The sequence below is a fragment of the Heterodontus francisci genome, chromosome 48 (assembly GCF_036365525.1).
Source record: "Heterodontus francisci isolate sHetFra1 chromosome 48, sHetFra1.hap1, whole genome shotgun sequence".
In the NCBI taxonomy this organism is placed as follows: Eukaryota; Metazoa; Chordata; class Chondrichthyes; order Heterodontiformes; family Heterodontidae; genus Heterodontus; species Heterodontus francisci.
The window spans coordinates 8,684,330-8,709,919 of NC_090418.1; the positions used below are offsets into that span (position 1 = coordinate 8,684,330).

Sequence of the window (25,590 nt, forward strand, 5' to 3'; positions counted from 1 at the left end):
AATGATCCCACAACCAATGGATCAGATCAAAGCTCTGTAGTCCTGTCGCATCCAGTTGTGAATGGTGGTGGACAATTAAACAACTAACTGGGGGAGATGGCTCCATAAATATTCCCATCCTCAATGATGGGGGAGCCCAGCACATCAGTGCAAAGAAAAAGCTGAAGCATTCGCAACCACTTTCAGCCAGAAGTGCCAAGTAGATGATCCATCTCGGACTCCTCCGGTCCCCAGCATCACAGATGCCAGTCTTCAGCCAATCCGATTCACTCCATGTGATATCAAGAAATGGCTGAAGGCACTGGATACTGCAAAGGCTATGGGTCCTGACAACATCCCGGCTCTAGTACTGAAGACTTGTGCTGCAGAAGAGCCGCGCCCCTAGCCAAGCTGTTCCAGTATAACTACAACACTGGCATCTACTGGACAATATGGAAAATTGCCCAGGTATATCCTATCCACAAAAAGCATAACAAATCCAATCCAGCCAATTACCAGCCCATCAGTGTACTCTCGATCATCAGCAAAGTGGTGGAAGGTGTCGTTGACAGTGCTATCAAGTGCCACTTAACAATAAACTACGTACTGATGCTCAGTTTGGGTTCTGCCATGGTCACTCAGCTCCTGAGCTCATTACAGCCTTGGTCCAAACATGGACAAAACAGCTGAACTCAAGAGGTGAGGTGAGAGTGATTGCCCTGGATATCAAGGCAGCATTTGACTGAGTGTGGCATCAAAGAGCCCTAGCCAAACTGAAATCAATGGGAATCAAGGGGAGAACTCCCCAATGGGTTTAGTTCATACCTAGCACAAAGGAAGATAGTTGTGGTTGTTGGAGGCCAATCATCTCAGCCCTAGGGCATTGCTGCAGGAGTTGCTCAGGGTCGTGTACTAGGCCCAACCATCTTCAGCTGCTTCATCAATGCCTTCCCTCCATCATAAGGTCAGAACTGGGAATGTTCACTGAAGATTATATGATATTCAGTACCATTCGCACCTCGTCAGATACTGAAGCAGTCCATGTCCATATGCAGCAAGACCTGGACAACATTCAGGCTTGGGCTGATAAGTGGCAAGTAATATTCACGCCACACAAGTGCCAAAAAGATACAATCTCCAATAAGAAAGAATCTAACCATCTCTCTTTGACATTCAACGACATTACCAACGCTGAACCCCCACTATCAACATCCTGGGGTTACCATTGACCAGAAACTGAACTGGAGTAACCACATAAATACTGTGGCTACAAGAGCAGATCAGAGGCTGGGAGTTCTGTGGCAAGTAACCCACCACCTGACTCCCTAAAGCCTGTCCACCATCTACAAGGCACCAGTCAAGAGTGCAATGGAATATTCTCCATTTGCCTGGATGGGTGCGGCTCCAACAACACTCAGGGAGCTCGACACCATCCAGGACAAAGCAGCCCGCTTGATCGGCACCCCATCACCACTTTAAACATTCACTCCCTCCACCACTGACGCACAGTGGCAGCAGTGTGTACCATCGACAGAATGCACTGCAGCAACTCACCATGCCTCCTTTGACAGCACCTTCCAAACCCATGACCTCTTCCACCTCAAAGGACAAGAACAGCAGACGCATGGGAACTCCACCACCTGTATGTTCGCCTCCAAGTCACACACCATCTAATTTGGAAATATATCACCAATCCTTCACTGTTACTGGATCAAAATCCTGCAACTCCCTCCCTAACAGCACTATTGTGTACCAGCATGAGAGGGACAGCAACAGTTCAAGAAAGGAGCTCACCACCACCTTCTGATGGGGAATTAGGGATGGGCAATAAATGTTGGCCTTGCCAGCAACGCCCACATCCCACGAAAAGAATTTTTAAAAAAGTGGTTTCAGAAGAGGAATCATCACTTATGTACTCTCATGCATACTTGCTGCAGGCCAGTTACAAGTAGAAAGCTGGGAACTGATCAGTTGCTCAAATGGTGTGTTTGTGGCCTCGGGGACCCCAGAAAAAGAGACCGGCAAGAGAATATGATCATATTGGTGCGAATTGTTCTGAGCAATGATGTGACAACAGAAAGGGTATCCCATTGGGCCTTTTAAAATAGTAAATGATGCAGGAAAATTAATTTGACACACTACTTCAGGTTAAACCAATGCCAGTGGTTTCAAACTCCTGAAAGGAAAATTAGACCTTTCAACAAAGGGTGATCAGCATGTGGAATGGACTTCTGGCTCAGGCAGTGGAGGCAAACTCACTAGCATAACAAGAAACAGAGGAAACTGCAATGTGTAGACTGTATGTTCCACTGGATTGATGAGCTAGGATCAACAAAATGGCAGGCCTCGTTCATTTCTCTGCACAAGTCTGGTCTCCAAATTAAAAAAAAGATATAGAGACACTGGAGAAGGTGCAGAAATATTTTTACAAGGATGATACCAGAACTGAGAGCTTATAACCATCAGGAAAGACTGAAGAGGCTGGGGCTCTTTTCTCTAGAAAAGAGATGGCTGAAGGGTAACCTGATAGAGGTCTTCAAAAATTATGAATGGGTTTGATAGGGTTGATGGTGAGATGTTTTCACTTGTGGGATAGACTAGAACTAGGGGCCATCAATATAAGACAGTCACTAAAAAACCCATAGGGAATTCAGGAGAAACTTCTTTACCCAGAGAGTGGAGAGACTGTGGAACTCGCTACCACATGAAGTAGTTGAGAGCAGTAGCAAAAATGCATTTCAGAGGAAACTGGATAACATATGAGGGAGAAAGGAATATAAGAATATACTGACGGTGAGATAAAGAGGGGTGAGAGGACGCTCATGTGGAGGATAAATGCCAGCATGGACCGGTTAGGCTGACTAGCCTGCTTCTAAGCCGTAAATTCTATGGAATTCTATTCCATGTAATACCCACCTTATCAACTCCTAGCCCCGATGCTCAGTGGGTGAGTGTGACACATGGTATGGTTCTGAGCCACACTGATCAGTTGTGATGAAAGATTTGAAACGTTAACTTTGCTTCTCTCTCCACAGATGCTGCCAGACCTGCTGAGTATTTCCAGCACTTTTTGGTTATATTTCAGATTTCCAGCATCTTCAGTATTTTGCTTTTATTATCTGATCAGGAAGGTCCAGTTTAGATGCCAGGCCTGCACCAATTTGGCTGATCTCGGCTATCGCTGAGTGGGGGCAATGGTCGATGGGGAGAAATAATGGGCAGGTTGCCCACGCAAATGTCCGTCCGGAGATATGTGTGTGTGTGTGTGTGTGTGTCTGTGTGTGTGTGTCTGTGTCTGTGTGTGTGTCTGTGTGTGTATACCAGGTCATGGTAGTGTGAAGATTAGCTGATTATCCCTCCTCCCATCACTGGGTACTGGACTGCCATAGCTGCTTGCGGAATGGTACCTTCAAGAAAGAAGGGATAAAGATATTACGTTTGAGAGGGGAAAAAACAGTTTCCCTGATTAGCATTGATTACCAGTAGTTAATGTGTATATGCTGATTGAAAGCAATATACATGGTCAATTGTAAAATATAAATTTTGTTAGATACAAAATGGCGATGCAATTGAGAGAGACTTCAGACACTCTCCCCACAAAGCCATCTAATGGCCAGGGCTTGCACCTTCCTTGTGACAGCTGACACGGCAAAACTGATTAGGAAACATTGTCATTTACAACAATAAATCTTGACAGAAACAAGCAACCAAAAATTGTGACAACAGGACATAAGGTTTGTGGACAAGACAGTGTGTGCCTTATGCAGAATCTTTAATATATAGCTATGAAGCCACAACCCCCACCATGCCAGGCTTGTGGCAGCAACACAGTTATAACTTTCCCTCCTTGTGGGGAAAACCTAATATCTATTGGACATTTCCCCAATACTGATCTCTGCAACCCGGGAGCGGGACTCATGCATACAGACCCACGTCCCATGTCACAATATTCCATGCTGTAACACTGTTTCTTCAATGCTACTGATTGAGGTCATCTTAATCAGTTAGCAAGACACTATTTATGGATATCGTTGCAAAGTTCCTGTGGTTATTTTTGGGCTGTGTCGAGGAAGATATGAAAACCATTTAGCCCCTGGTTAGTGTTTGTGTTGTTCAGATAATTAAACACTTAAATCATGGATGTTCAAACTATGACCTGCAGACCAGATGTGTTCTCCAAGTTTTTACAATCTGACACGCAAATTCCAGGCAATTTGTTTCTGTTTATACTTATGCAAATGCAAAATACTGGAAATCTGAAATTAAAAACTAAGAATGCTGGAAGTATACAGTAGGTCAGATAACATCTGTCGGGCGAGAAATAGAGTTAATGTTTCAGGCTGGTGACCTTTCATCAGAACTGGGAGAAGTTTGACATGTAACGGGTTTGAAGCCAGTACAGAGGCAGGGAAAGAGTGGGAGGGGAGAAAAGAACAAAAGGGAAGTGATAGGTGTGAGTCCTGCGACATTAAGTGACAATCTACCATCTGCAAGTTTCCCTCCAAGTCACACACCATCCTGACTTGGAAATATATCGCCATTCCTTCAATGTCGTTGGGCTGCCTCCCTAACAGCACTGTGGGTGTGCCTACACTACACGGACTGCAGTGATTCGTCAGACGGCTCACCACCACTTTCTCAAGGGCAATTAGGGATGGGCAATATACAAGATTTTAAATATCTATAAATGTATCCACAACATCTGACTTGCCACTCTCCATAACTTCACCATAACCAAGAGACTCTGAGCTGTCCACTGAGAGACTTAATACACTATCACACGGATGACCTTCCCTCCTTGTGGGAAAACCCAATACTTATTGGCCATTTCCTTGTTGCTGATCTCTGTAAGTCAGGGGTGGGACTCATACATATAGACATACATCCTACAATGTCCGATTGTAACATTTTTTGCTTTCAAAGTTACTGACTGAGGTCACAATCAGTTAGCGAACCACTGCTAATGGATATCATTGCAAAGTTCCTGCACGTGGGCCATGTGTGGAAAGCTATGGAAATTGTTCAGCCCCTCACTGTAAATAAAAGATGAACCAGTTACTAAATTTTACTGGAAATTAAATCCCTGCTTAGTGTTTGTTGTGGCTGTCAGATAATTATGAATTGAAAAGCAAGCAGGGCAGTAACAGGCCAAAAGCACTAAAGCAAAATACTGAGGATGCTGGAAATCTGAAATAAAAATAGAAAACTCTGGAAATACTCAGCAGGCCTGTAACCACACTTAGACCTGCTGAGTATTTCCAGCATTTTCTGTTGTAGCACAAAAGAGAGGGATTTTATTATTTTAATTATTATTTTAAACATTTCGACCGAAAGTTAAACACTTATATTGAGGGTATTCAAACTATGACCTGCTGTTCACAAGTGGTCCATACAATTCAGGTCTATTTATACTTATGTTGCTTTTTAGGTGGTTTCCCCGTTTGTATTTAGTGTATTTTTGTTTTATTCATTCATGGGATGTGAGCATCACTGGCAAGGCCAGCATTTATTGCCCATCTCTAATTGCCCTTGAGAAGGTGGTAGTGAGCCTCCTTCTTGACCGCTGCTGTCTATGTGGGGTAGGTGTACCTACAGTGCTGTAAGGGAGTACCAGGCTTTTGACCCAGTGACAGTGAAGCAAAAGCACTATGACTTGGAGGGGTGGTGTTCCCATGCGCCTGCTGTCCTTGACCTTCTCGGTGGTAGAGGTCGTGGGTTTGGAAGGTGCTGTTGAAGGAGACTTGGTGTGTTGTTGTAGTGCCGGTGGTGGAGGAGGTGAATGTATAAGGTAGTGGATGGGGTGCCGATCAAGCGGGCTGCTTTGTCCTGGATGGTGTGGAGCTGCACTGTTCCAAGTAAGTGACGAGTATTCCATCACACTCCTGACCTGTGCCTTGCAGATGGTGGACAGGAGGCTTGTTGCCTTATTGGTGGATAAATACTAAAATCATAACCCCAAGATCAGTTACAGTAAGCATTTTGAGATAAATGGGTATTAAGGGGAACAACAATAACAACTTATATTTATAAAGTGCCTTTAATATAATAAAACATTCCAAGGCACTTCACAGCAGCATTATAAAGCAAAATTAGACATTGAGCCACACAAGGAAATATTAGGGCAAATGGCATGGTGAAAAAGATAGGATTTGAAGAGCATCTTAAAGGAAGAAAGAGAGGTTGGGCGGCAGAGTGGTTTAGGGAGAGAATTCCAGAATTTATGGCCCAGGTAGCTAAAGGCACAGCCACAATGGTGGAACAATTAAAATAGGGGATGCTCAAAAGGCAGAATTAGATGAGCACAGAGATCTCTGAGGGTTGTGGGCTGTAGATGGTTACAGAGATAGGAAGGAGAGAGGCCCTGGAGGGATTTGAAAGTAAGGATGAGAAATTTAAAATTGAGGTGTTGCTTGACCGGGAGTCAATATAGGTCAGCAAGCACAGGGGGGATAGGTGAACGGGACTTACATAAGTAAGGACACAGGCAGCAGAGTTTTGGATGAGCTCAAGGTTACGGAGGGTAGAATGTGGGAGGCCAGCCAGGAGTGTGTTGGAATAGTCAAGTCTAGAGGTACCGAAGACATGGATGAGGGTTTCAGCAGCAGATGAGCTGAGACAGGGACGGACGGGGATTTAAACTTTCCGTGTAGCCTCTGAGGTTCTAAGTGGCTCAGGAAGAATTGTTAATCTCTACCTTTTTCCTTTAGTTGATTCTCCGTACAACATGCACCAACTTGGACAGAGGGAAAGGGCTAGAAAGCTGCCTCCCACCAACCCACGGTGCTGCAGTGTTCAATCCCTGCATGTCAGGGAGCTCCCGGTCTCAGCCAGGCTGCTATTCAGAGCTTCCAGATGTAGGCCCTTATTGTGCAGAGAAGAGAAAATGGGCAGAGAGGAGCCACCCTGGGTAGCTGCTGCGTGTCTCTACATGGCCAAGTCAACAGGCACAATCGGTTGGACGAAAATTTCCCCAGCCAGGTTTCAGGAGTGTGGCAGCATGCCAATGTCCTCGCACTGCTCTCACCAGTTTGTGTCCTCACCCATTGCCACTCTGTAGGACGCCGATTGTGAGCGTTGGTTTCCTGCATCATTATGTGACCTCAGTTCAATCTGGGGACCTTGTCTTTTCCCTTCTGTTCTGTTATTACCAAGTAGCATAAACTGTAGACGCACTCTCAGGTCATATTTTTCCGCAGGGATCACTGGATAATGATCAAGATCTGGTTCCAGATCTCAAGCGGGTGCAGGCTCACTGAGGTGCCCTCACTGCTGTAGGTGATGCACTGTTCTGAGAAATTATCCTGTTCTTCACTGCTCCCCCAGACAGATCCAAGCTGGTGTACAACTGAGTTCTAAGATCCAGATGCAGGTTAATATCTGCCATTTTCTATAGAGTGACCTCTCAGCTACAGTTCAGAAGGCAATGCATTGAATGTGTCGGTACTGTACCTCATCCGACCTCTTCAAGTTTCAGCCTCCGACCAAGACACGTAATCTCAGCTGACAATTTAATGCAGTACTTAGTGGTTGCTGCGTTGCCGGAGATGTCATTTTTTTAGCTCTAAAAAACCAAGGACTCAGAAAAGATCCCACGCTACTATTTGAAGAAGAACAGGGAGACCCTGGTCAGCATTCTTCCCTGAACCAGCACCACCAAAGCAACAGACTAACTAGTCTTCTATCTCACTGTTATTTGTGATTGCCTATATAACAATCATCACTACATTTTAATCCACTGTGGGGGAAACATTTTGAGACATTTCAATATGATATGGCACTATGTATTATTTATAAGTTACTCAGACACCTCTTTTGACAAACTCCGAGCTATGGAGCGGCACTGACAGAGGCTGCAGACTAGCAACTTGCATTTCTCGAGCCCCTTTCATGTCCTCAGGATGTCCCAAGGGGCTTCACAGTCAATTATGTAGCTTCATAGTGTAGTCATTGCTGTAATGTAGGGATACACAGCCATTGAATTGCTTACATCAGGGTCCCACACACAACAATGAAATAAATGGCCAGATCATCTGTTTTAGATGACGGTTAAGGGACATCAGGAGAACAATAGTGCTGTGGGATTTTTACATCCACTTGAGAGGGCAGATGGGGTCTTTTGTTAACATCTGATCTGAAAGACAGCACCAACGACAATGCAGCACTAGCGCTGTTAGTGTCAGCCTGGATTATGTGCTCAAGTCTCTGCAGCAGGCTTGAATACAGAACCTGGTAACTCAGATACCAGTGTGCTGCCCACTGAACCGAGACCAACACTTCGCAGAAACGAAAAGAAGCAGGCAAAAAGTTATTCGACACCAACAAAGTAAACATACAAGTGATTGTGTTTCGTTGGTGCCAGCAGAGTTTTGTATGTGGCAAAATGTTAAGTGGGACTTTTCAAATACACACCCATCGAAAAAGTGCAGAATTGATCAATATTCCAAGATATGATAATGAAGCAGAGTGTTAATACAAATCACCAGCCTGTTGTAACACTGGCTTTTCATATTAATGAAATCAAATTTCATATAGAGGGTTAAAGTAATGCAGTGAGACAGTTCGCTCTGGCAAGGTTTATAAAACTGTAAACAACACCTCCCTCTGACAAACCATCAGACTTTGATATCATGTAAAGCCTAATTAAAATGTCCATTTCACTGATGCATTCGTTAAAAGTAAATTGATCTCAACCAAGGAATCAGTTGGGGCTACTAGGCCTAGACCCCTGGATCTGTGCATAGAATGTTAGCCAGGATCCCAGCTGTTGAAGTCCAATCTGTGATCTCCTGCTAAAAAATGCACTCCAGTGGATATGGGTGAGAATAAGAGCAGGCTCAGCTGCAATGACCTTTTGATCAAATAGCTTGCTGACACTCACTTTCAAGACCCAAACCTGATGAATGGCCAAATTGAGTATGCATCTCAGTGTCAGATCTCTTGAATATACAATACACAGTGGGTAAAAGGGAACGATTCACTCCCGTCTGGTATTGTAAGGTCTGTGCGTATGTCTCAGTTTCAACACCTATGTAGAAAGTACAAAGTGAATGGATAACAAGCTAGCTACAAAACAGAAAAACAGTGAGTAGGGATCAATGGTAGTTACTCAGATTGGCAAATGGTGGGAAGTGGTGTTCCACGAGGATTGGTGCTGGGACCATGGTTGTTCACCATTCACCATCTGGACTCGGGGATTGGAAGAACAATTACAAAATTTGCAGATGACACCAAGTTGTTAGGTGTAGCTAATGCAGAAGAATCCTGTGACAAAGACATTAATAAACCTGCAGAACGTAAAAGGTCACAGACCTGAAATGTAAACCCTGCTTCAGTCTCCACAGATGCTGCCTGACCTGCTGAGCATTTCCAGCACTTTCTGTTTCTATTTCAGATTTCCAGCGTCTGCAGTATTTTGCTTTTACTAACCTGCAGAATGTGTTAGGTAGTACATTTTGGTGAGAATATGGAAGCCACATACTCCTGGGAAAATATGAAGAACAGAGGGATCTTAGAGTACAAAGATCACTAAAAATGCTCATGTTCTTAAGGCCATAAAAAAGCAAAGTATCAAGGTTCATTTTTAGAGGGCTAGAATTGAAAAGCAGAGAAGTTACATTAAACTTGTACAGAACCTTGGTTAGACCATGCTTGTACTATGAACAGCTCTGGTCCCCAAATTCTATGAAAGGATATGGAGGCACAGAAGAAAGTACAAAAAAGATTTACTAAAACAATACCAGAACTGAGAGGTTTTACTGATCAGGAAAGATTGAGCAGGTTGGGCCTCTTTTCCCCAGAAAAGAGAAGGCTGAGGGGTAACCTGATACAAGTCTTTAAGATTATGAAAGGGTTTGATAGGGTAGAGCAAGATTTTTCCATTTGCAGGCAAAACTAGAACTAGGGACCACATATCTAAGATAGTCACTAATAAATCCAACAGGGAATTTAGGAGAAACTACTTTAACTAGAGAGTGCTGAGAATGTGGAACTCACTATACAGGGAGTGGTTGAGGTGAATGGTGTAGATACATTTAAGAGGAAGCTGGATAACCACATGAGGGAGAAAGAAACAGGCAAATATGTTAATGGAGTGAGGTGAGGAAGGGCAGGAGGAGGCTCTTGTGTGCAGCATAAACCTGTTGGGCTGAATGGCCTGTTTCTGTGGTGAAAATACTTTGTAATATTTTGAAAACCAGAGAGAGAGACAGTCAAAGAGAGAGATACAGAGATAGACAGAAAAATAGAGACAGAGAGAACCAGAGAGAGAGAGAGAGAGAGAGAGTCAAAGAGAGAGACACACACAGCAGACAGAGTGAAAGAAAGGCAGATACAGAAAGAGAGATATAGACAGACAGAAACCAGAGAGATAGTGTGTGAAAGAATGAGTGAGAGAGAGCAAGACAGAGATGAAGTGTTATTCCTAAGTAATTTATAAAATGTGATAATCATTTTTCTGACGAGGCATTCATCTGCCAATTTTTTAATATTCATTCACGGGATGTGGGTGTCGCTGGCAAGGTTGGTAACTATTGCCCATTCCTAATTGCCCTTGAGAAGGTGGTGGTGGGCTGCCTTCTGGAACTGCTGCAAGGCAAGGGAAAGATCTATCCCAGCCACCATGGAATACCATAGTTACAGTGTGTACTACCTATCAGGTGCACTACAACAAGCCACCATGGCTTTTACAGCAGCACCTCATAAACCCACAACCTCCACCACCAGCAGGTACATGGGAATACCTACATCTCCAGATTCTCCTCCAAGACACACACCATCCCTGATGGGTCAAAATTCTGAAAATTCGTACCTGCAGCACTGTGGGGGAGTCTCACCAGGGAGACCACAGGGTTCAAGAAGAAGGTCCACCGCCAGATTCTCAGGGGCAGCTAGTGATGGGCAATAAATGCCGGCCTTTCCAGAGATGCTCACATCCTGAGAATGAATAAAAGTTTTAAATAAATGCAAGTTCTGTCTTTGCAAACCACTCATAGCACAGATGGCTGGTAGGCAGCCTGCTCCCAGACCTCCAAGTCACTCTGGAACTGTCTTCCAGGAGGTATACAAGAGTATCCATCCAATTGTTTATCGGTTCTCCTTGTAAGCAAATAACTGGGCTCTGCCCAGTGCCGCCCCACCTCAGCACTGTGGAAATTGGAACCACTTCTTATTGCTCAGTCGTGGCTCTTGGAAGCCCTGCATTAGCCAGTTGAAATGCTTAGACTATATGAAAGGCAGAAAGTGCTGAGAATACACAGTTAGGTCTGTCAGCATCTGAAAAAGAAGAACGAAGAGCCTTCATCCGAATCCCTTTGTTGGAGCACTCTCCTTAAGGGTTTTTAGAATGGGGGGGTGCGGGGTCATAATTTGAAATTAGCAATAAACCAGTTGAAACTAAGTCCAGAAAAGGTTGTGAAAATATGGAATGCAGAATCATTTTAAGTGTTTATCAGGAAAACACTTAACTGAGATGTTGGAATATTAAGGTATTTGGAAAGAGGTGGGAACTTACAATTAAAGCAATGGAGGTTGCACAGCTCACCACATGGCTTGATGGGCCAAATGACCAACCCTAGGTGCACCCTTGACGTTACCTTTCTTTTTCAAATTTCCTATCCATGCAACCTTTTACGACTGCCAGAAAAAACAAATGTGGCCTCATCTGAAAGACTGCCTTCGACCAGGACACAGAAGACAGCAAATGGAACGATTGAAGATTATGAGGGGTGATAATGTAAATTAGGCATGTTCTCAGTGAAACAGAGAGGGTTGAGAGGTGGCATGAGTGCTGTTTTTAGGATTTTAAAGGGACTAGATAATGTAACTCAAGTCTATTACAGAGACTTGGTTGAGGGAAGGACAGGATTGGCAGCTAAATGTTCCAGGCTTTAGAAGCTTCAGGCGGGATAGTGGGGGATGTAAAAGGGGTGGAGGAGTTGCATTACTGGTTAAGGAGAATATCACAGCTGTACTGCGGGAGGACACCTCGGAGGGGTCATGCAGCGAGGCAATATGGGTAGAGCTCAGGAATAGGAAGGGTGCAGTCACGATGTTGGGGGTTTACTACAGGCCTTCCAACAGCCAGCGGGAGATAGAGGAGCAGATATGTGGACAGATTTTGGAAAGATGTAAAGTTAACAGGGTTGTAGTGGTGGGTGATTTTAACTTCCCCTATATTGACTGGGACTCACTTAGTGCTAGGGGCTTGGATGGGGCAGAATTTTTGTAAGGAACATCCAGGAAGGCTTCTTGAAATAATATGTAGACAGTCCAACTAGGGAAGGGGCCGTACTGGACCTGGTATTGGGGAATGAGCCCGGCCAGGTGGTTGAAGTCTCAGTAGGGAGGCACTTTGGGAACAGTGAATGTAATTCCGTAAGTTTCAAGGTACTTGTGGATAAGGACAAGAATAATCCTCGAGTGAACGTGCTAAATTGGGGGAAGGCTAATTATAACAATATTAGACAGGAACTGAAAAATTTAGATTGGGGGCGGCTGTTTGAGAGTAAATCAACATCTGACATGTGGGAGTCCTTCAAACGTCAGTTGATTAGAATCCAGGACCGGCATGTTCCTGTGAGGAAGAAGGATAAGTTTGGCAAGTTTCGGGAAGCTTGGATAACGAGGGATATTGTGAGCCTAGTCAAAAAGAAAAAGGAAGCATACGTAAGGGCTAGAAGACTGGGAACAGACGACGCCCTTGAGAAATATAAAGACAGTAAGAAGGAACTTAAGCAAGGAGTCAGGAGGGCTAAAAGGGGTCATGAAAAGTCATTGGCAAACAGGATTAAGGATAATCCCAAGCCTTTTTATACGTATATAAAGAGCAAGAGGGTAACCAGGGAAAGGGTTGGCCCACTCAAGGACAGAGATGGGAATCTATGCGTGGATCCAGTGGAAATGGGTGAGGTGCTAAATGAGTACTTTGCATCCGTATTCACCAAGGAGAAGGACTTGGTGGATGATGAGCCTAGGGAAGGGAGTGCAGATAGTCTCAGTCATCTCATTATCAAAAAGGAGGAGGTGTTGGGCATCTTGCAAAGCATGAAGGTAGATAAGTCCTCAGGGCCTGATGGGATCTATCCCAGAATACTGAGGGAGGCAAGGGAGGAAATTGCTGGGGCCTTGACAGAAATCTTTGCATCCTCATTGGCTACAGGTGAGGTCCCAGAGGACTGGAGAATAGCAAATGTCGTTCCTTTGTTTAAGAAGGGTAGCAAGGATAATCCAGGAAATTATAGGCCGGCGAGCCTTACGTCAGTGGTCGGGAAATTATTAGAGAGGATTCTTCAGGACAGGATTTACTCCCATTTGGAAACAAATGAAATTATTAGCGAGAGGCAGCATGGTTTTGTGAAGGGGAGGTCGTGTCTCGCTAACTTGATTGAGTTTTTTTGAAGAAGTGACGAAGATGATTAATGAAGGAAGGGCAGTGGATGTTGTCTACATGGACTTTAGTAAAGCCTTTGACAAGGTCCCTCAGGGCAGACTGGTACAAAAAGTGAAGTCACACGGGATCAGAGGTGAGCTGGCAAGATGGATACAGAATTGGCTCGGTCATAGAAGACAGAGGGTAGCAGTGGAAGGGTGCTTTTCTGAATGGAGGGCTGTGACTAGTGGTATTCCTCAGGGATCAGTGCTGGGACCTTTGCTGTTTGTAGTATATATAAATGATTTGGAGGAAAATGTAGCTGGTCTAATTAGTAAGTTTGCAGATGACACAAAGGTGGGTGGAGTTGCGGATAGTGATGAGGATTGTCAGAGGATACAGCAGGATATAGATCGGTGGAGACTTGGGCGGAGAAATGGCAGATGGAGTTTAATCCGGACAAATGTGAAGTAATGCATTTTGGAAGATCTGATACAGGTGGGAAGTATACAGCAAATGGCAGAACCCTTAGAAGTATTGACAGGCAGAGAGATCTGGGCGTACAGGTCCACAGGTCACTGAAAGTGGCAACGCATGTGGATAAGGTGGTCAAGAAGGCATATGGCATGCTTGCCTTCATTGGTTGGGGCATACAGTATAAAAATTGGCAAGTCATGCTGCAGCTGTACAGAACCTTAGTTAGGCCACACTTACAATATTGTGTGCAATTCTGGTCGCCACACTACCAGAAGGATGTGGAGGCTTTGGTACAGAAGAGGTTTACCAGGATGTTGCCTGGTCTGGAGGGTATTAGCTATGAGGAGAGGTTGGATAAACTCGGATTGTTTTCACTGGAACGACGGAAGTGGATGGGCGACATGATAGAGGTTTACAAAGTTATGAGTGGCATGGACAGAGTGGATAGTCAGAAGCTTTTTCCCAGGGTGGAAGAGTCAGTTACTAGGGGACATAGGTTTAAGGTGCGAGGGGCAAAGTTTAGAGGGGATGTGCGAGGCAAGTTCTTTACACAGAGGGTGGTGAGTGCCTGGAACTTGCTGCTGGGGGAGGTGGTGGAAGCAGGTATGATAGCGATGTTTAAGAGGCATCTTGACAAATACATGAATAGGATGGGAATAGAGGGATACGGTACCCAGAAGTGCAGAAGGTTTTAGTTTAGACAGGCATCAAGACCAGCGCAGGCTTGGAGGGCCAAATAGCCTGTTCCTGTGCTTTACTGTTCTTTGTAACAATGATAAACCATTTTACCTTGTTTCGAACAATAGAACTAGAAGATATTATCTGCTCTTGAAGAGAGTCAAATTCAAAACCAGTCTACAGAAACTCACTCAGTAAGTGAGTGGTAAATCTATGGAATGGGAGGTGATGAAAACAGATCGTATAGATTCATTCAAAATTAGATCTGAGCCAGTTGAAACTAAGTCCGGAAAGAGTTGTGAAAATGTGGAATGCAGAATCAATTGAAGCGTTTAAAAGAAATGCAAATTAGATAGAGTTCTTTCAGAAGATAACACTTTGGGTGACGGTATTTGAGACATGACGTGTAGTGAGTGTGGCATGCTTGTGAGGAACGGTTGACTTTGGACTGATGGTTCCAGAGCTGACCACCATAACGGGTTGCCTTGCCTCGTGCCTAGGTCTGTTGTAAATTAATCAACAGAGAATGATTGCTATGATTAGTCAACAACTCCCAGGGAGAGAGAAAACAGGGACGTCAGTCATTGGGAAAATGCTAGAACTTGGGGGCATAGTCACAGGATAAGGGGTCGGCCATTTTGGACTGAGACGAGAAGAAATTTCTTCACTCAGAGGGTTGCGAATCTTTGTAATTCTCCACCCAGCGAGCTGTGGATGCTCAGTCGTTGAGTATATTCAAGGCTGAGGTCGATAGTTTTTGGGCACTGAGGGAATCAAGGGGGATATGGGGATTGGGCAGAAAGGTGGACTTGAGGTAGAAGATCAGCCATGATCGCGTTGAATGCCGGAGCATGCCTCGTCCTGCAACACAAACACCAAATCCGGTAGGTGTTGGAAATCTGAAACAAAAGCAGAAAACGTTGGAAGTACTCAGCAGGTCAGACAGCATCGGCGGCGAGAAAAACGGCATTAGCATTTCAGGTCGACGACCCTTTCCGATGGAAGGTTGTCGACCTGAAACGTTAATGCTGTTTTTCTCTCAGATGCTGCCTGACCTGTGGCCTCCTCCTGCCCCCTATTTCTTATGTGATCATTTGGCCGGCGCTGAGTGCCAGGGACCTGGCATCCAGGTTGGACATGGCCTGCAGTGGGGTGGTGGGGAGGGGTAGGGTCGGGTGGGATGGGGGTGGTGGGGAGGGGTAGGGTGGGGGCGGACGGGGACGCTCCTGTCTATCTTCCACGGTCTTGTCCGCACTGGGGTGGCGGCTGGCAAAGGAAACACATGGCACCCATTGGCACCTCTCCCCGGCCACTGCAGGCATTACTGCCGGGGAACAGTGGTGAGCACGGTGGGCACAACAGCGGCAGCCTTATCATATAAGTTTATGTTTTCCCTCTTATTTTTGATGTTTGCTTTGACGCTGTCCCTTTAAAAAGAAATTCGGCGGTGGGAGGGAGGCTGAGAAGAGGACAAGGACATTTTGAGCCTCCAACTGCAGAGGGTGCCACCTGACCTTCCGCTGTCGTCCCCAAAAAAACGATATATTTTAAAATTCTTTAACAGCAACATTGAAAAAAAAAGAAACAGATGGACTTAAAACAAACCTACCCCCCCCCCCCGTCCGAAGATCCACAAAGTAAACCCGGAGAGACGCCACCAGAACCATTTACCCGTCAGCGAAGATGGCGCCGCCCCGCACTCTGAGGGGCGACGGTTTTGGCGCCCAACGGCCGGGAAAGCAAAATGGCGGTCGCCCGTGACCCGCGCTTACCCCTGACCTCTGACCCGGGGGTGGTTTGAGTCGGCGCGAGTTGGGATCCTGTTGCCTGGGTGAAGAAGATGGTGAGTGATTTGGGTTCTTGTTGGGGGGTTGTCTGCAGCAATTTATCATCATAGCATGGCCGCAGCACAGACCTTTCGTCTGCGTGCCGGCTCCCCTGTAAGAGCAACTCATCCAGTCCCGCTCTCTCGCCTTTTCCCTGCAAATTTTTCTGTTCAGATAATTATCCAAATTCCCCGTGAAAGCCATGATTGAATCTACCTCCACACACTCTCAGACAGTGCAGTTCAGATCCTAACCATTCGCTGCATAAAATGTTGTTCTCATGTCACTGTTGCTTCTTTTGACAGGAGGAGGGTATATAATGCCTGGGGTTGATGTTTTTCTTGATTGATATATATATATATATATATAAATGATCTATTATATACTTGGGCATACAGAGCACAGTTTCAGAATTTGCAGATAGTGCAAAACGTGGAAGTGTTGTAAGCTGTGAGAAAAGTAGTGATGAACTTCAGGAGGATGTAGACAGCATGGTGGAACGGGTGGGCAAGTGGCAGCTGAAATTTAATGCAGAAATTTAATACCAAATGATTCATTTTGGTCGGAAGAACGAGGAGAAGCAAAATAAATTACAATTCTAAAGGAGGTACAGGCGCAGAGGGACTTGGGAGTATATCTGTATAAATCATTGAAAGTAGCAGGACAGTTTGAGGAAAGCGGTTAATAACACATGCAGGATCCTGGGCTTTATAAATAGGGCCATAGCGTACAAGAAAGTTATGATAAGCCTGTACAAAACAGTGATTCGGTCTGAACTGGAGTATTGCGTCCAGTTCTGGGCGCCACACTTTCGGAAGGATGTGAAGGCATTAAAGAGGGTGCAGAAAAGATTCACAAGATTGGTTCCAGGGATCGTGAATTTCAGTTACCTGGATAGGTTGGAGAAGCTGGGGCTGTTCTCCTTGGAGAAGATTAAGAGGAGATTTGATAGAGGTGATCAAAATTATGAGCGGTCTGGACAGAGTAGCTAGGGAGAAATTGTTCCCATTGGTGGAAGGAACCGTGACCAGAGGATACCAGTTTAAGGTGATTGTCAAAAGAAGCCACAGTGACATGAGGAAATACTTTTTTACGCAATGATTGATTAGAATCTGGAATGCGCTGCCTGAGAACATGGTGGAGGCAGATTCAATCAAGGTCTTCAAAAGGAATTTGCATTTATAGGGGGCCTACCATGACGTCAGGACGTCCCAGGACTCTTTTTACAATCAAATACTTTTTCAAGCTAGGTCGCTATTGTAATGTAAGCTAGATATTGGCCAGGGCTCCTCTTCAAAGTAGTGCCATGGGATCTTTTACATCCACCTGAGGGAAGCAGATGGGGTCTCACTTTAACATCTCATCCGAAAGATGGCACCTCGAACAGTGTAGCACTCCCTCAGTACTGGATTGGGGGTGTCAGGCTGGCTTGTGAACTTGAAGCCCTGAAGTGGGGCTTGAACCCACAACCTTCTGACTCAGAGGCGAGAGTCCGATCCACTGAGCCACGGCTGACACGCAATAAGTTAGATTACGGCTATCAGTTTGATTCAGGTGTGATAAAAATGGTGAATGAAAATGTCACACTGGTGCTTTTGAACTGCAGCCATGTTGTAGTGAGGAGACAGCCTTGCACTGCAACTGACTAGTGCAATATTTGATCTGAGAGAGCTTGATACTAACACCAAGTGCCAAAAAAACAGTAAAGTATTCCAGTATGCAACTTCCCTCAATCCCTCAACTTCATAAGCAGGAAGAAACAAGAGCTTCGAGTATTGCTAACCACGCTGTTCCAAGTTTGATCGCTGCTGAAACCCTCATTTTTTACCTCTAGATTCGACTATTCCAAAGGTCTTTTTGCTGGTCTCCTCCTTACACCCCTCCCAGTAAACTTGATATCATCCAAAACTCTGCTGCTCTGAAACTAACTCACACCAAGCCCCTTTCTCCTATCACCTTCCTGTGCTCACTGATGTACATTGGCTTCTGGTCCAGCAATACCTCCATTTAAAAATTCTCATCATCCTTTTCCAAATCCCTCCATGTCCTCGTTTCCCGCCACCACCACCCCCCCCCTCCCCAACCTTTGCAATCTCCTCCAACTCCACAACCCTCCGAGATCTCTGCGTGCCTCCAATTCCGGCCTCTTGCGCATCCCGAACCCTCTTCGCCTCTCTACCTCTCTCTCTTTGAAGATCCTCCCTAAAAAAAACCTACTACCTCCCTAGTATCTCCTTATATGGTTCAGTGTCAAATTCTGTGAAGCGTCTTGGGACGTCTTCCTACGTTAAAGGCGCTACACAAATGCAAGATGTTGTGGTCTGTGCTAAGTTAGCTGATTGCTGTGGTGCTGCAGGGTTAAGAGGAACTGACCGTGCTGGCAGCAGCTCATGTTGGAGGTCAGTGTGCAGTTATGTGAGGACAGGATCGAGCTTGGCTGTAATCACGTCGCTGTTCAGGCTCCACCTTGAAGAATGCTCACTCAGACATGGTATCGGAGGGGTTTGGATGCTTGTGGATAAGGGGTTGCCCGTTTAGGACCGTAGTGAGGAGAAATTTCTTCACTCAGTGGGTTGTGAATCTTTGGAATTCTCTACCCCAGAGAGCTGTGGGTGTTCAGCCGTTGAGTATATTCAAGAATGAGATCGATAAATTTTTGGATACTCAAGGAAATCAAATGCAGGAAAGTGAAATTGAAGTAGATGAACAGCCATGATCTTGAATGGTGGAGCAGGCTCGAGTGGCTGAATGGCCTTTATTTCTTGAGCTCGTGGAATCCCAATATTGTTAAGTGTGTCGCCCTCTTTAGACGGTAGAATCGATTGTAAGCCGAATTTGAGTTTCACTTCTCCAGAACCGTTGCTGCATCTTCGAGTAAATTGTATCAATTTCCGCGTAGGCCAGCAGGAGGCAGTCTCTGCGGAGCAGAGTTTCCATGAGCGTACTGGAGCAGGGGGTGCATCTGGATGAGGAGCCTAAAACACAGGTAAAAGTAAATAAGGGTAATTAAAGCTAACCCGGGTTCAAATTCTGCCACTCTGCATTGCTTGGTATCCTTGTCACCGGGGTCTCTAACATGCAATGGCCACTCTTCTCCTATTTACATATAATTTACAGCACAGAAATAGGCTATTTGGCACAATTTTTTTTATGCTCCACACGAGATTCATCTCACCCTATCAGCATATCCTTCTATTCCTTTCTCCCTCACGTGTTTATCCAGCTTCCCCTTAAATGAATCGACACTATTCACCTCAACCACTCCCTGTGGGAGCGAGTTCCCCATTCTCACTACTCAGTTTCTCCTGAAATCCCTGTTGGATTTATGAGCGACCATCCTGTACTTATGTTGTATCGATGCTGGTAAATCGATCAGCCCTCACTTGGCTAATTGAGAACTCCTCGTGGGGGGATGGGGAATTGTCACGAGGGCTCTACATCCTAAAGCCAACAGACTCTGCGCCTAAGTCACCGCGCCGCACCCTAACTTCCACAACACAAGATGTCCGGATTGCCGTGGAGCTTGCTGCCTCTAGCGAAGGAACTCCACTATTTGCGTAGCTCGCTGAGAGTCTCTGGTGGAGGAGAGGTCGCAACTTCAGCCTGCTGGATATTGTTCAACCTGTGTGCAACCAGCACAGTCCTGCAGCACCAATGTTGAGTTTTCTTTTACTCGTTTGTGGGCCTCGCTGCCAAGTCCAGCATTTGTTACCCATCCCTATTTGCCCTCAACTGAGTGGCTTGCTCAACCATTCCAGGGGGCAGAGAAGAGTCAACCACATTGCTGTGGATCTGGAGTCACGTATAGGCCAGACCAGCTAAGGACGTCAGATTTACTTCTCTAAAGGTCATTAATGATCCAGATGGATTTTTACGACAATCCAGTAGTCTCCTGGTCACCATTACTGTTAGGAGCTTTTAGTTAACTGAATTTAAAGACCCGAGCTAACATAGTGGGATTTGAGTTTGTGTCTCCGGACGATTAATTCCAGCCTCTGGATTACTGGTCCAGTCACGTATCCACTATGCTACCGAAACCCCAACCCCCAGTGTCAGAGAGGATTTTGGAAAATTTGGCCGTGCAATGATGCCCCGTCTGCCCCTCGCGCTGCTGAAAGTGATACAGTGCACAGACCAGAATGGCCCAGGTTCATTCCCGCGTGTCTGCCAGAGCTGTGGCACAGATGCCATGTTTGGTCTCGTGCCCCTCATTTAGGCAGGAGAGAATTTAGCCAGGGTTGACATTCGTGATTTGCTCTTGACTGACCCCTTCTGGGGACAGGGCCAGGCTTGCCTGTGATGCCTGCCATGGGCGAACTGCTGCCATGAACTTCTTCGGCTTACATGTGAATAATAGCCTCTAGGGTGAGAGTGTGGAGGTTGCCGGTGTCCATGCAATGTATACTAGAAAGAGTCGGCTCTTTTGGGAGAACGTGGGAATAAATTGCTGGATAGGGTGATGAGAGAGAAATATGTTGTTGCCTTGTAGTTACCTGAGTTCTGTTTTATTTTCAGTCTCTCATTGATGCCTTGCATTGTACTCCATTGACAAGGAGTATGTCCAAGAAAGTGGAAGAGGTAGGTTGCCCATCAGGCTCATGGCTCCCTGATTAAACAGTCCAATTATTTACAGAACAGAAACGGGCCATTCGGCCCAACAGGTCTGTGCTGGTGTTTGTGTTCCACGTGAGCCTCCTCCCACCCTACTTCATCTCCCACATGTACTTATCTAGCTTATTGTTAAATGTATCAATGCAATTCGCCTCAACCACTCACTGTGGTAGCGAGTTCCACATTCTCACCACTCTGGGTAAAGAAGTTTTCCCTGAATGCCCCATTGGATTTATTTGTGACTGTTCTATATTTATGACTCATAGTTCTGGTCCCCTCCGCAAGTGGAAACACCTCTATGTCTACCTGATCAAACCCCTTCATAATTTTAAAGACCTCTATCAAGTCACCCCTAATAGGGTCATAGAGTGATACAGCACTGCAACAGGCCCTTCAGCCCACCGAGTCTGTGCCGACTATCAACCACCCATTTTATACTAATCCTACATTAATCCCATATTCCGTAGCACATCCCCACAATTGTCCTACCACCTACCTACACTAGGGGCAATTTACAATGGCCAATTTACCTGTCAACCTGCAAGTCTTTGGCTGTGGGAGGAAACCGGAGCACCCGGCGGAAACCCACGCGGTCACAGGGAGAACTTGCAAACTCCGCACAGGCAGTACCCAGAATCGAACCTGGGTCGCTGGAGCTGTGAGGCTGCGGTGCCAACCACTGTGCCGCCCCTAAGTCTTCTCTTTTCTCGAGAAAAGAGCCCCAGCCTGTTAAAATCTTTCCTGATGGTTGCAACCTCTCGGTTCTGGTATCATTCCAGTAAACCTTTTTTTTCAATGCCTCTAGATCCTTTTTTTTATAATATTGAGACCAGAACTCTTCACAATATTAACCAAGACTTTACATAAGTTCAGCAGAATTTTTCTGCTTTTCAGTTCTATTCCTCTCCAGTGCTTTGTTTCCTTTTCTTTTATGGCCTGATTAACCTACTTCAACGCCAGGAGCATCCGGAATAAGGTGGGTGAGCTTGCAGCATGGGTTGGTACCTGGGATCCTGATGTTGTGGCCATTTCGGAGACATGGGTAGAGCAGGGGCAGGAATGGATGTTGCAGGTTCCGGGATTTAGATGTTTCAGAAAGAACAGAGAAGAGGGTAAAAGAGGGGGGGGTGTGGCATTGTTAATCAAGGAAAGTATTACAGCGGCAGAAAGGACGTTTGAGGACTCGTCTACTGAGGTAGTATGGGCCGAGGTTAGAAACAGGAGAGGAGAGGTCACCCTGTTGGGAGTTTTCTATAGACCTCCGAATAGTTCCAGAGATGTAGAGGAAAGGATAGCGAAGATGATTCTCGACAGGAGCGAGAGTAACAGGGTAGTGGTTATGGGGGACTTTAACTTTCCAAATATTGACTGGAAATACTATAGTTCGAGTACTTTAGATGGGTCTGTTTTTGTCCAGTGTGTGCAGGAGGGTTTTCTGACACAGTATGTGGACAGGCCAACCAGGGGCGATGCCACATTGGATTTGGTACTGGGTAATGAACCCGGCCAGGTGTTCGATTTAGATGTAGGTGAGCACTTTGGCGATAGTGATCACAATTCGGTTAGGTTTACCTTAGCGATGGGCAGGGACAGGTATATACCGCAGGGCAAGAATTATAGCTGGGGGGAAGGAAATTATGACGCGATTAGGCAAGATTTAGGATGTGTAGGATGGGGAAGGAAACTGCAGGGGATGGGCACAAACGAAATGTGGAGCTTATTCAAGGAGCAGCTAATGCGTGTCCTTGATAAGTATGTACCTGTCAGGCAGGGAGGAAGTTGTCGAGCAAGGGAGCCGTGGTTTACTCAAGAAGTTGAAGCGCTTGTCAAGAGGAAGAGGGCGGCTTATGTTAGGATGAGACGTGAAGGCTCAGTTAGGGCGCTTGAGAGTTACAAGCTAGCCAGGAAGGATCTAAAGGGAGGGCTAAGAAGAGCAAGGAGAGGACACGAGAAGTCATTGGCGGATAGGATCAAAGAAAACCCTAAGGCTTTCTATAGGTATATCAGGAATAAACGAATGATAAGAGTTAGAACAGGGCCAATCAAGGATAGTAGTGGGAAGTTGTGTGCGGAATCAGAGGAGATAGGGGAAGCGTTAAATGAATATTTTTCGTCAGTATTTACAGTAGAGAAAGAAAATGTTGCCGAGGAGATTACTGAGATACAGCCTACTAGGCTAGATGGGATTGAGATTCACAAGGAGGAGGTGTTAGCAATTTTGGAAAGAGTGAAAATAGATAAGTCCCCTGGGCCAGATGGGATTTATCCTAGGATTCTCTGGGAAGCCAGGGAGGAGATTGCAGAGCCGTTGTTGTTGATCTTCAAGTCGTCATTGTCGACAGGAGTAGTGCCGGAGGACTGGAGGATAGCAAATGTTGTCCCCTTGTTCAAGAAGGGGAGTAGAGACAGCCCTGGTAATTATAGACCTGTGAGCCTTACTTCGGTTGTGGGTAAAATGTTGGAAAAGGTTATAAGAGACAGGATTTATAATCATCTTGAAAAGAATAAGTTCATTTGCGATAGTCAGCACGGTTTTGTGAAAGCTAGGTCGTGCCTCACAAACCTTATTGAGTTTTTCGAGAAGGTGACCAAACAGGTGGATGAGGGTAAAGCCGTGGATGTGGTGTATATGGATTTCAGTAAGGCGTTTGATAAGGTTCCCCACGGTAGGCTATTGCAGAAAATACGCAAGTATGGGGTTGAAGGTGATTTAGAGCTTTGGATCAGAAATTGGCTAGCTGAAAGAAGACAGAGGGTGGTGGTTGATGGCAAATGTTCATCCTGGAGTTTAGTTACTAGTGGTGTACCGCAAGGTTCTGTTTTGGGGCCACTGCTGTTTGTCATTTTTATAAACGACCTGGATGAGGGTGTAGAAGGGTGGGTTAGTAAATTTGCGGATGACACGAAGGTCGGTGGAGTTGTGGATAGTGTCGAAGGGTGTTGTAGGGTACAGAGGGACATAGATAGGCTGCAGAGCTGGGCTGAGAGATGGCAAATGGAGTTTAATGCGGAGAAGTGTGAGGTGATTCACTTTGGAAGGAGTAACAGCAATGCAGAGTACTGGGCTAATGGGAAGATTCTTGGTAGTGTAGATGAGCAGAGAGATCTTGGTATCCAGGTACATAAATCCCTGAAAGTTGCTACCCAGGTTAATAGGGCTGTTAAGAAGGCATATGGTGTGTTAGCCTTTATTAGTAGGGGGATCGAGTTTCAGAGCCACGGGGTCATGATGCAGCTGTACAAAACTCTGGTGAGGCCGCACCTGGAGTATTGCGTGCAGTTCTGGTCACCGCATTATAGGAAGGATGTCGAAGCTTTGGAAAGGGTGCAGAGGAGATTTACTAGGATGTTGCCTGGTATGGAAGGAAGGTCTTACGAGGAAAGGCTGAGGGACTTGGGGTTGTTTTCGTTAGAGAGGAGGAGGAGGAGAGGTGACTTAATAGAGACATACAAGATAATCAGAGGGTTAGATAGGGTGGATAGTGAGAGTCTTTTTCCTCGGATGAGGATGGCAAACACGAGGGGACATAGCTTTAAGTTGAGGGGTGAAAGATATAGGACAGATGTCAGAGGTAGTTTCTTTACGCAGAGAGTAGTAGGAGCGTGGAACGCCCTGCCTGCAACAGTAGTAGACTCGCCAACTTTAAGGGCATTTAAGTGGTCATTGGATAGACATATGGATGTAAATGGAATAGTGTAGGTCAGATGATCGGCGCAACATCGAGGGCCGAAGGGCCTGTACTGCGCTGTAATATTCTAATTCTAATTCTAACCTGTGTCGTTACATTTAGTGATTTGTATATTTGAACCCTAGATCCCTCTGCTCATCTACCCCTCTTAAGCTAATTATTTTTCAACGAGTATGTGGCCCCCTTATTCTTGCTACCAAAATGTACTACCTCATACTGATTGTTGCCAACAAAAGCGCAAGGAATGACCTTGGGGTTGCAGTAAGTACACAGAGTAGTCGTGCTTTAATTTTAGACGGGTTGCAGAGTATTTATTAACGGAAAGGATGAACAACGTAAGCAGGCGATGAAGGAAGCAGAGTCAGCACGGGGAACCTAGGAGTTACAAACTTTACCACTCTGTGTCATGATGCGGCAATCGAAACGGCAAGCACAATATTGGAGACACACAACTAAAACAGCGGTGTATAAGTGCCGAGGAATTACGGTGCACTGGTCAGAGCTCACTCGGAACACTGCATTTTTGGTCACCACACTTCAAAAGGGGCGGTGAACAAGAGTGATCCTGAGTGTAAATGTGATGCGCTGAGAGATTTGAGAAGCTTAAACTTTGCAACCTAGTGGGAAAGTGGTGAGGAGGGTCACGTGGAATTATGTAAAGCATTAAATCACATTAGCTCGACCCGGAATATTGCTTTAAGGTAAGTTAAGCCAATAGGCAGTCGGACATCAACTTGTATATTTAAAACAGACCTGTAAAAGTTTATTCTTTCAAAGTGTGTTAACTCCTTGAAATGATTGACCAGGTAAGGTGGTGGAATGGAAGTCTTTAATTGGTGTGGGTTCAAAGTGCAATGCTTGACCAATAGGGTTGAAAAATAAGACAGGTAATCTTCTAGGGCTTGCTCATCCATCATTTGTTTCTTCCTTACCAACTGAGACACTCACTCCCTTTTCTTTACAA

General features: G+C 45.5%; 1 protein-coding gene across 7 annotated transcripts in view; it reads right to left on the reverse strand.

Annotated features, from left to right (window-relative positions):
• Positions 1 to 16,227, reverse strand: part of LOC137357314 (chloride channel protein ClC-Kb-like) — a 198,504-nt gene extending 182,277 nt beyond the window's left edge. For 5 of the 7 annotated variants that reach the window (XM_068023563.1, XM_068023560.1, XM_068023562.1 and 2 more), the window contains exons 1-3: positions 16,172 to 16,227; positions 10,787 to 10,911; positions 9,406 to 9,459 (exon numbers count right to left, since the gene is read on the reverse strand). The gene's annotated coding sequence lies outside the window, so the exon portion shown is untranslated. Of the gene's footprint in view, positions 1 to 9,405; positions 9,460 to 10,786; positions 10,912 to 16,109 lie in introns of all 7 variants that reach the window. The other 2 variants (XM_068023558.1, XM_068023556.1) reach the window with 2 other exon arrangements.
• Between the last annotated feature and the right edge of the window lie 9,363 nt (positions 16,228 to 25,590).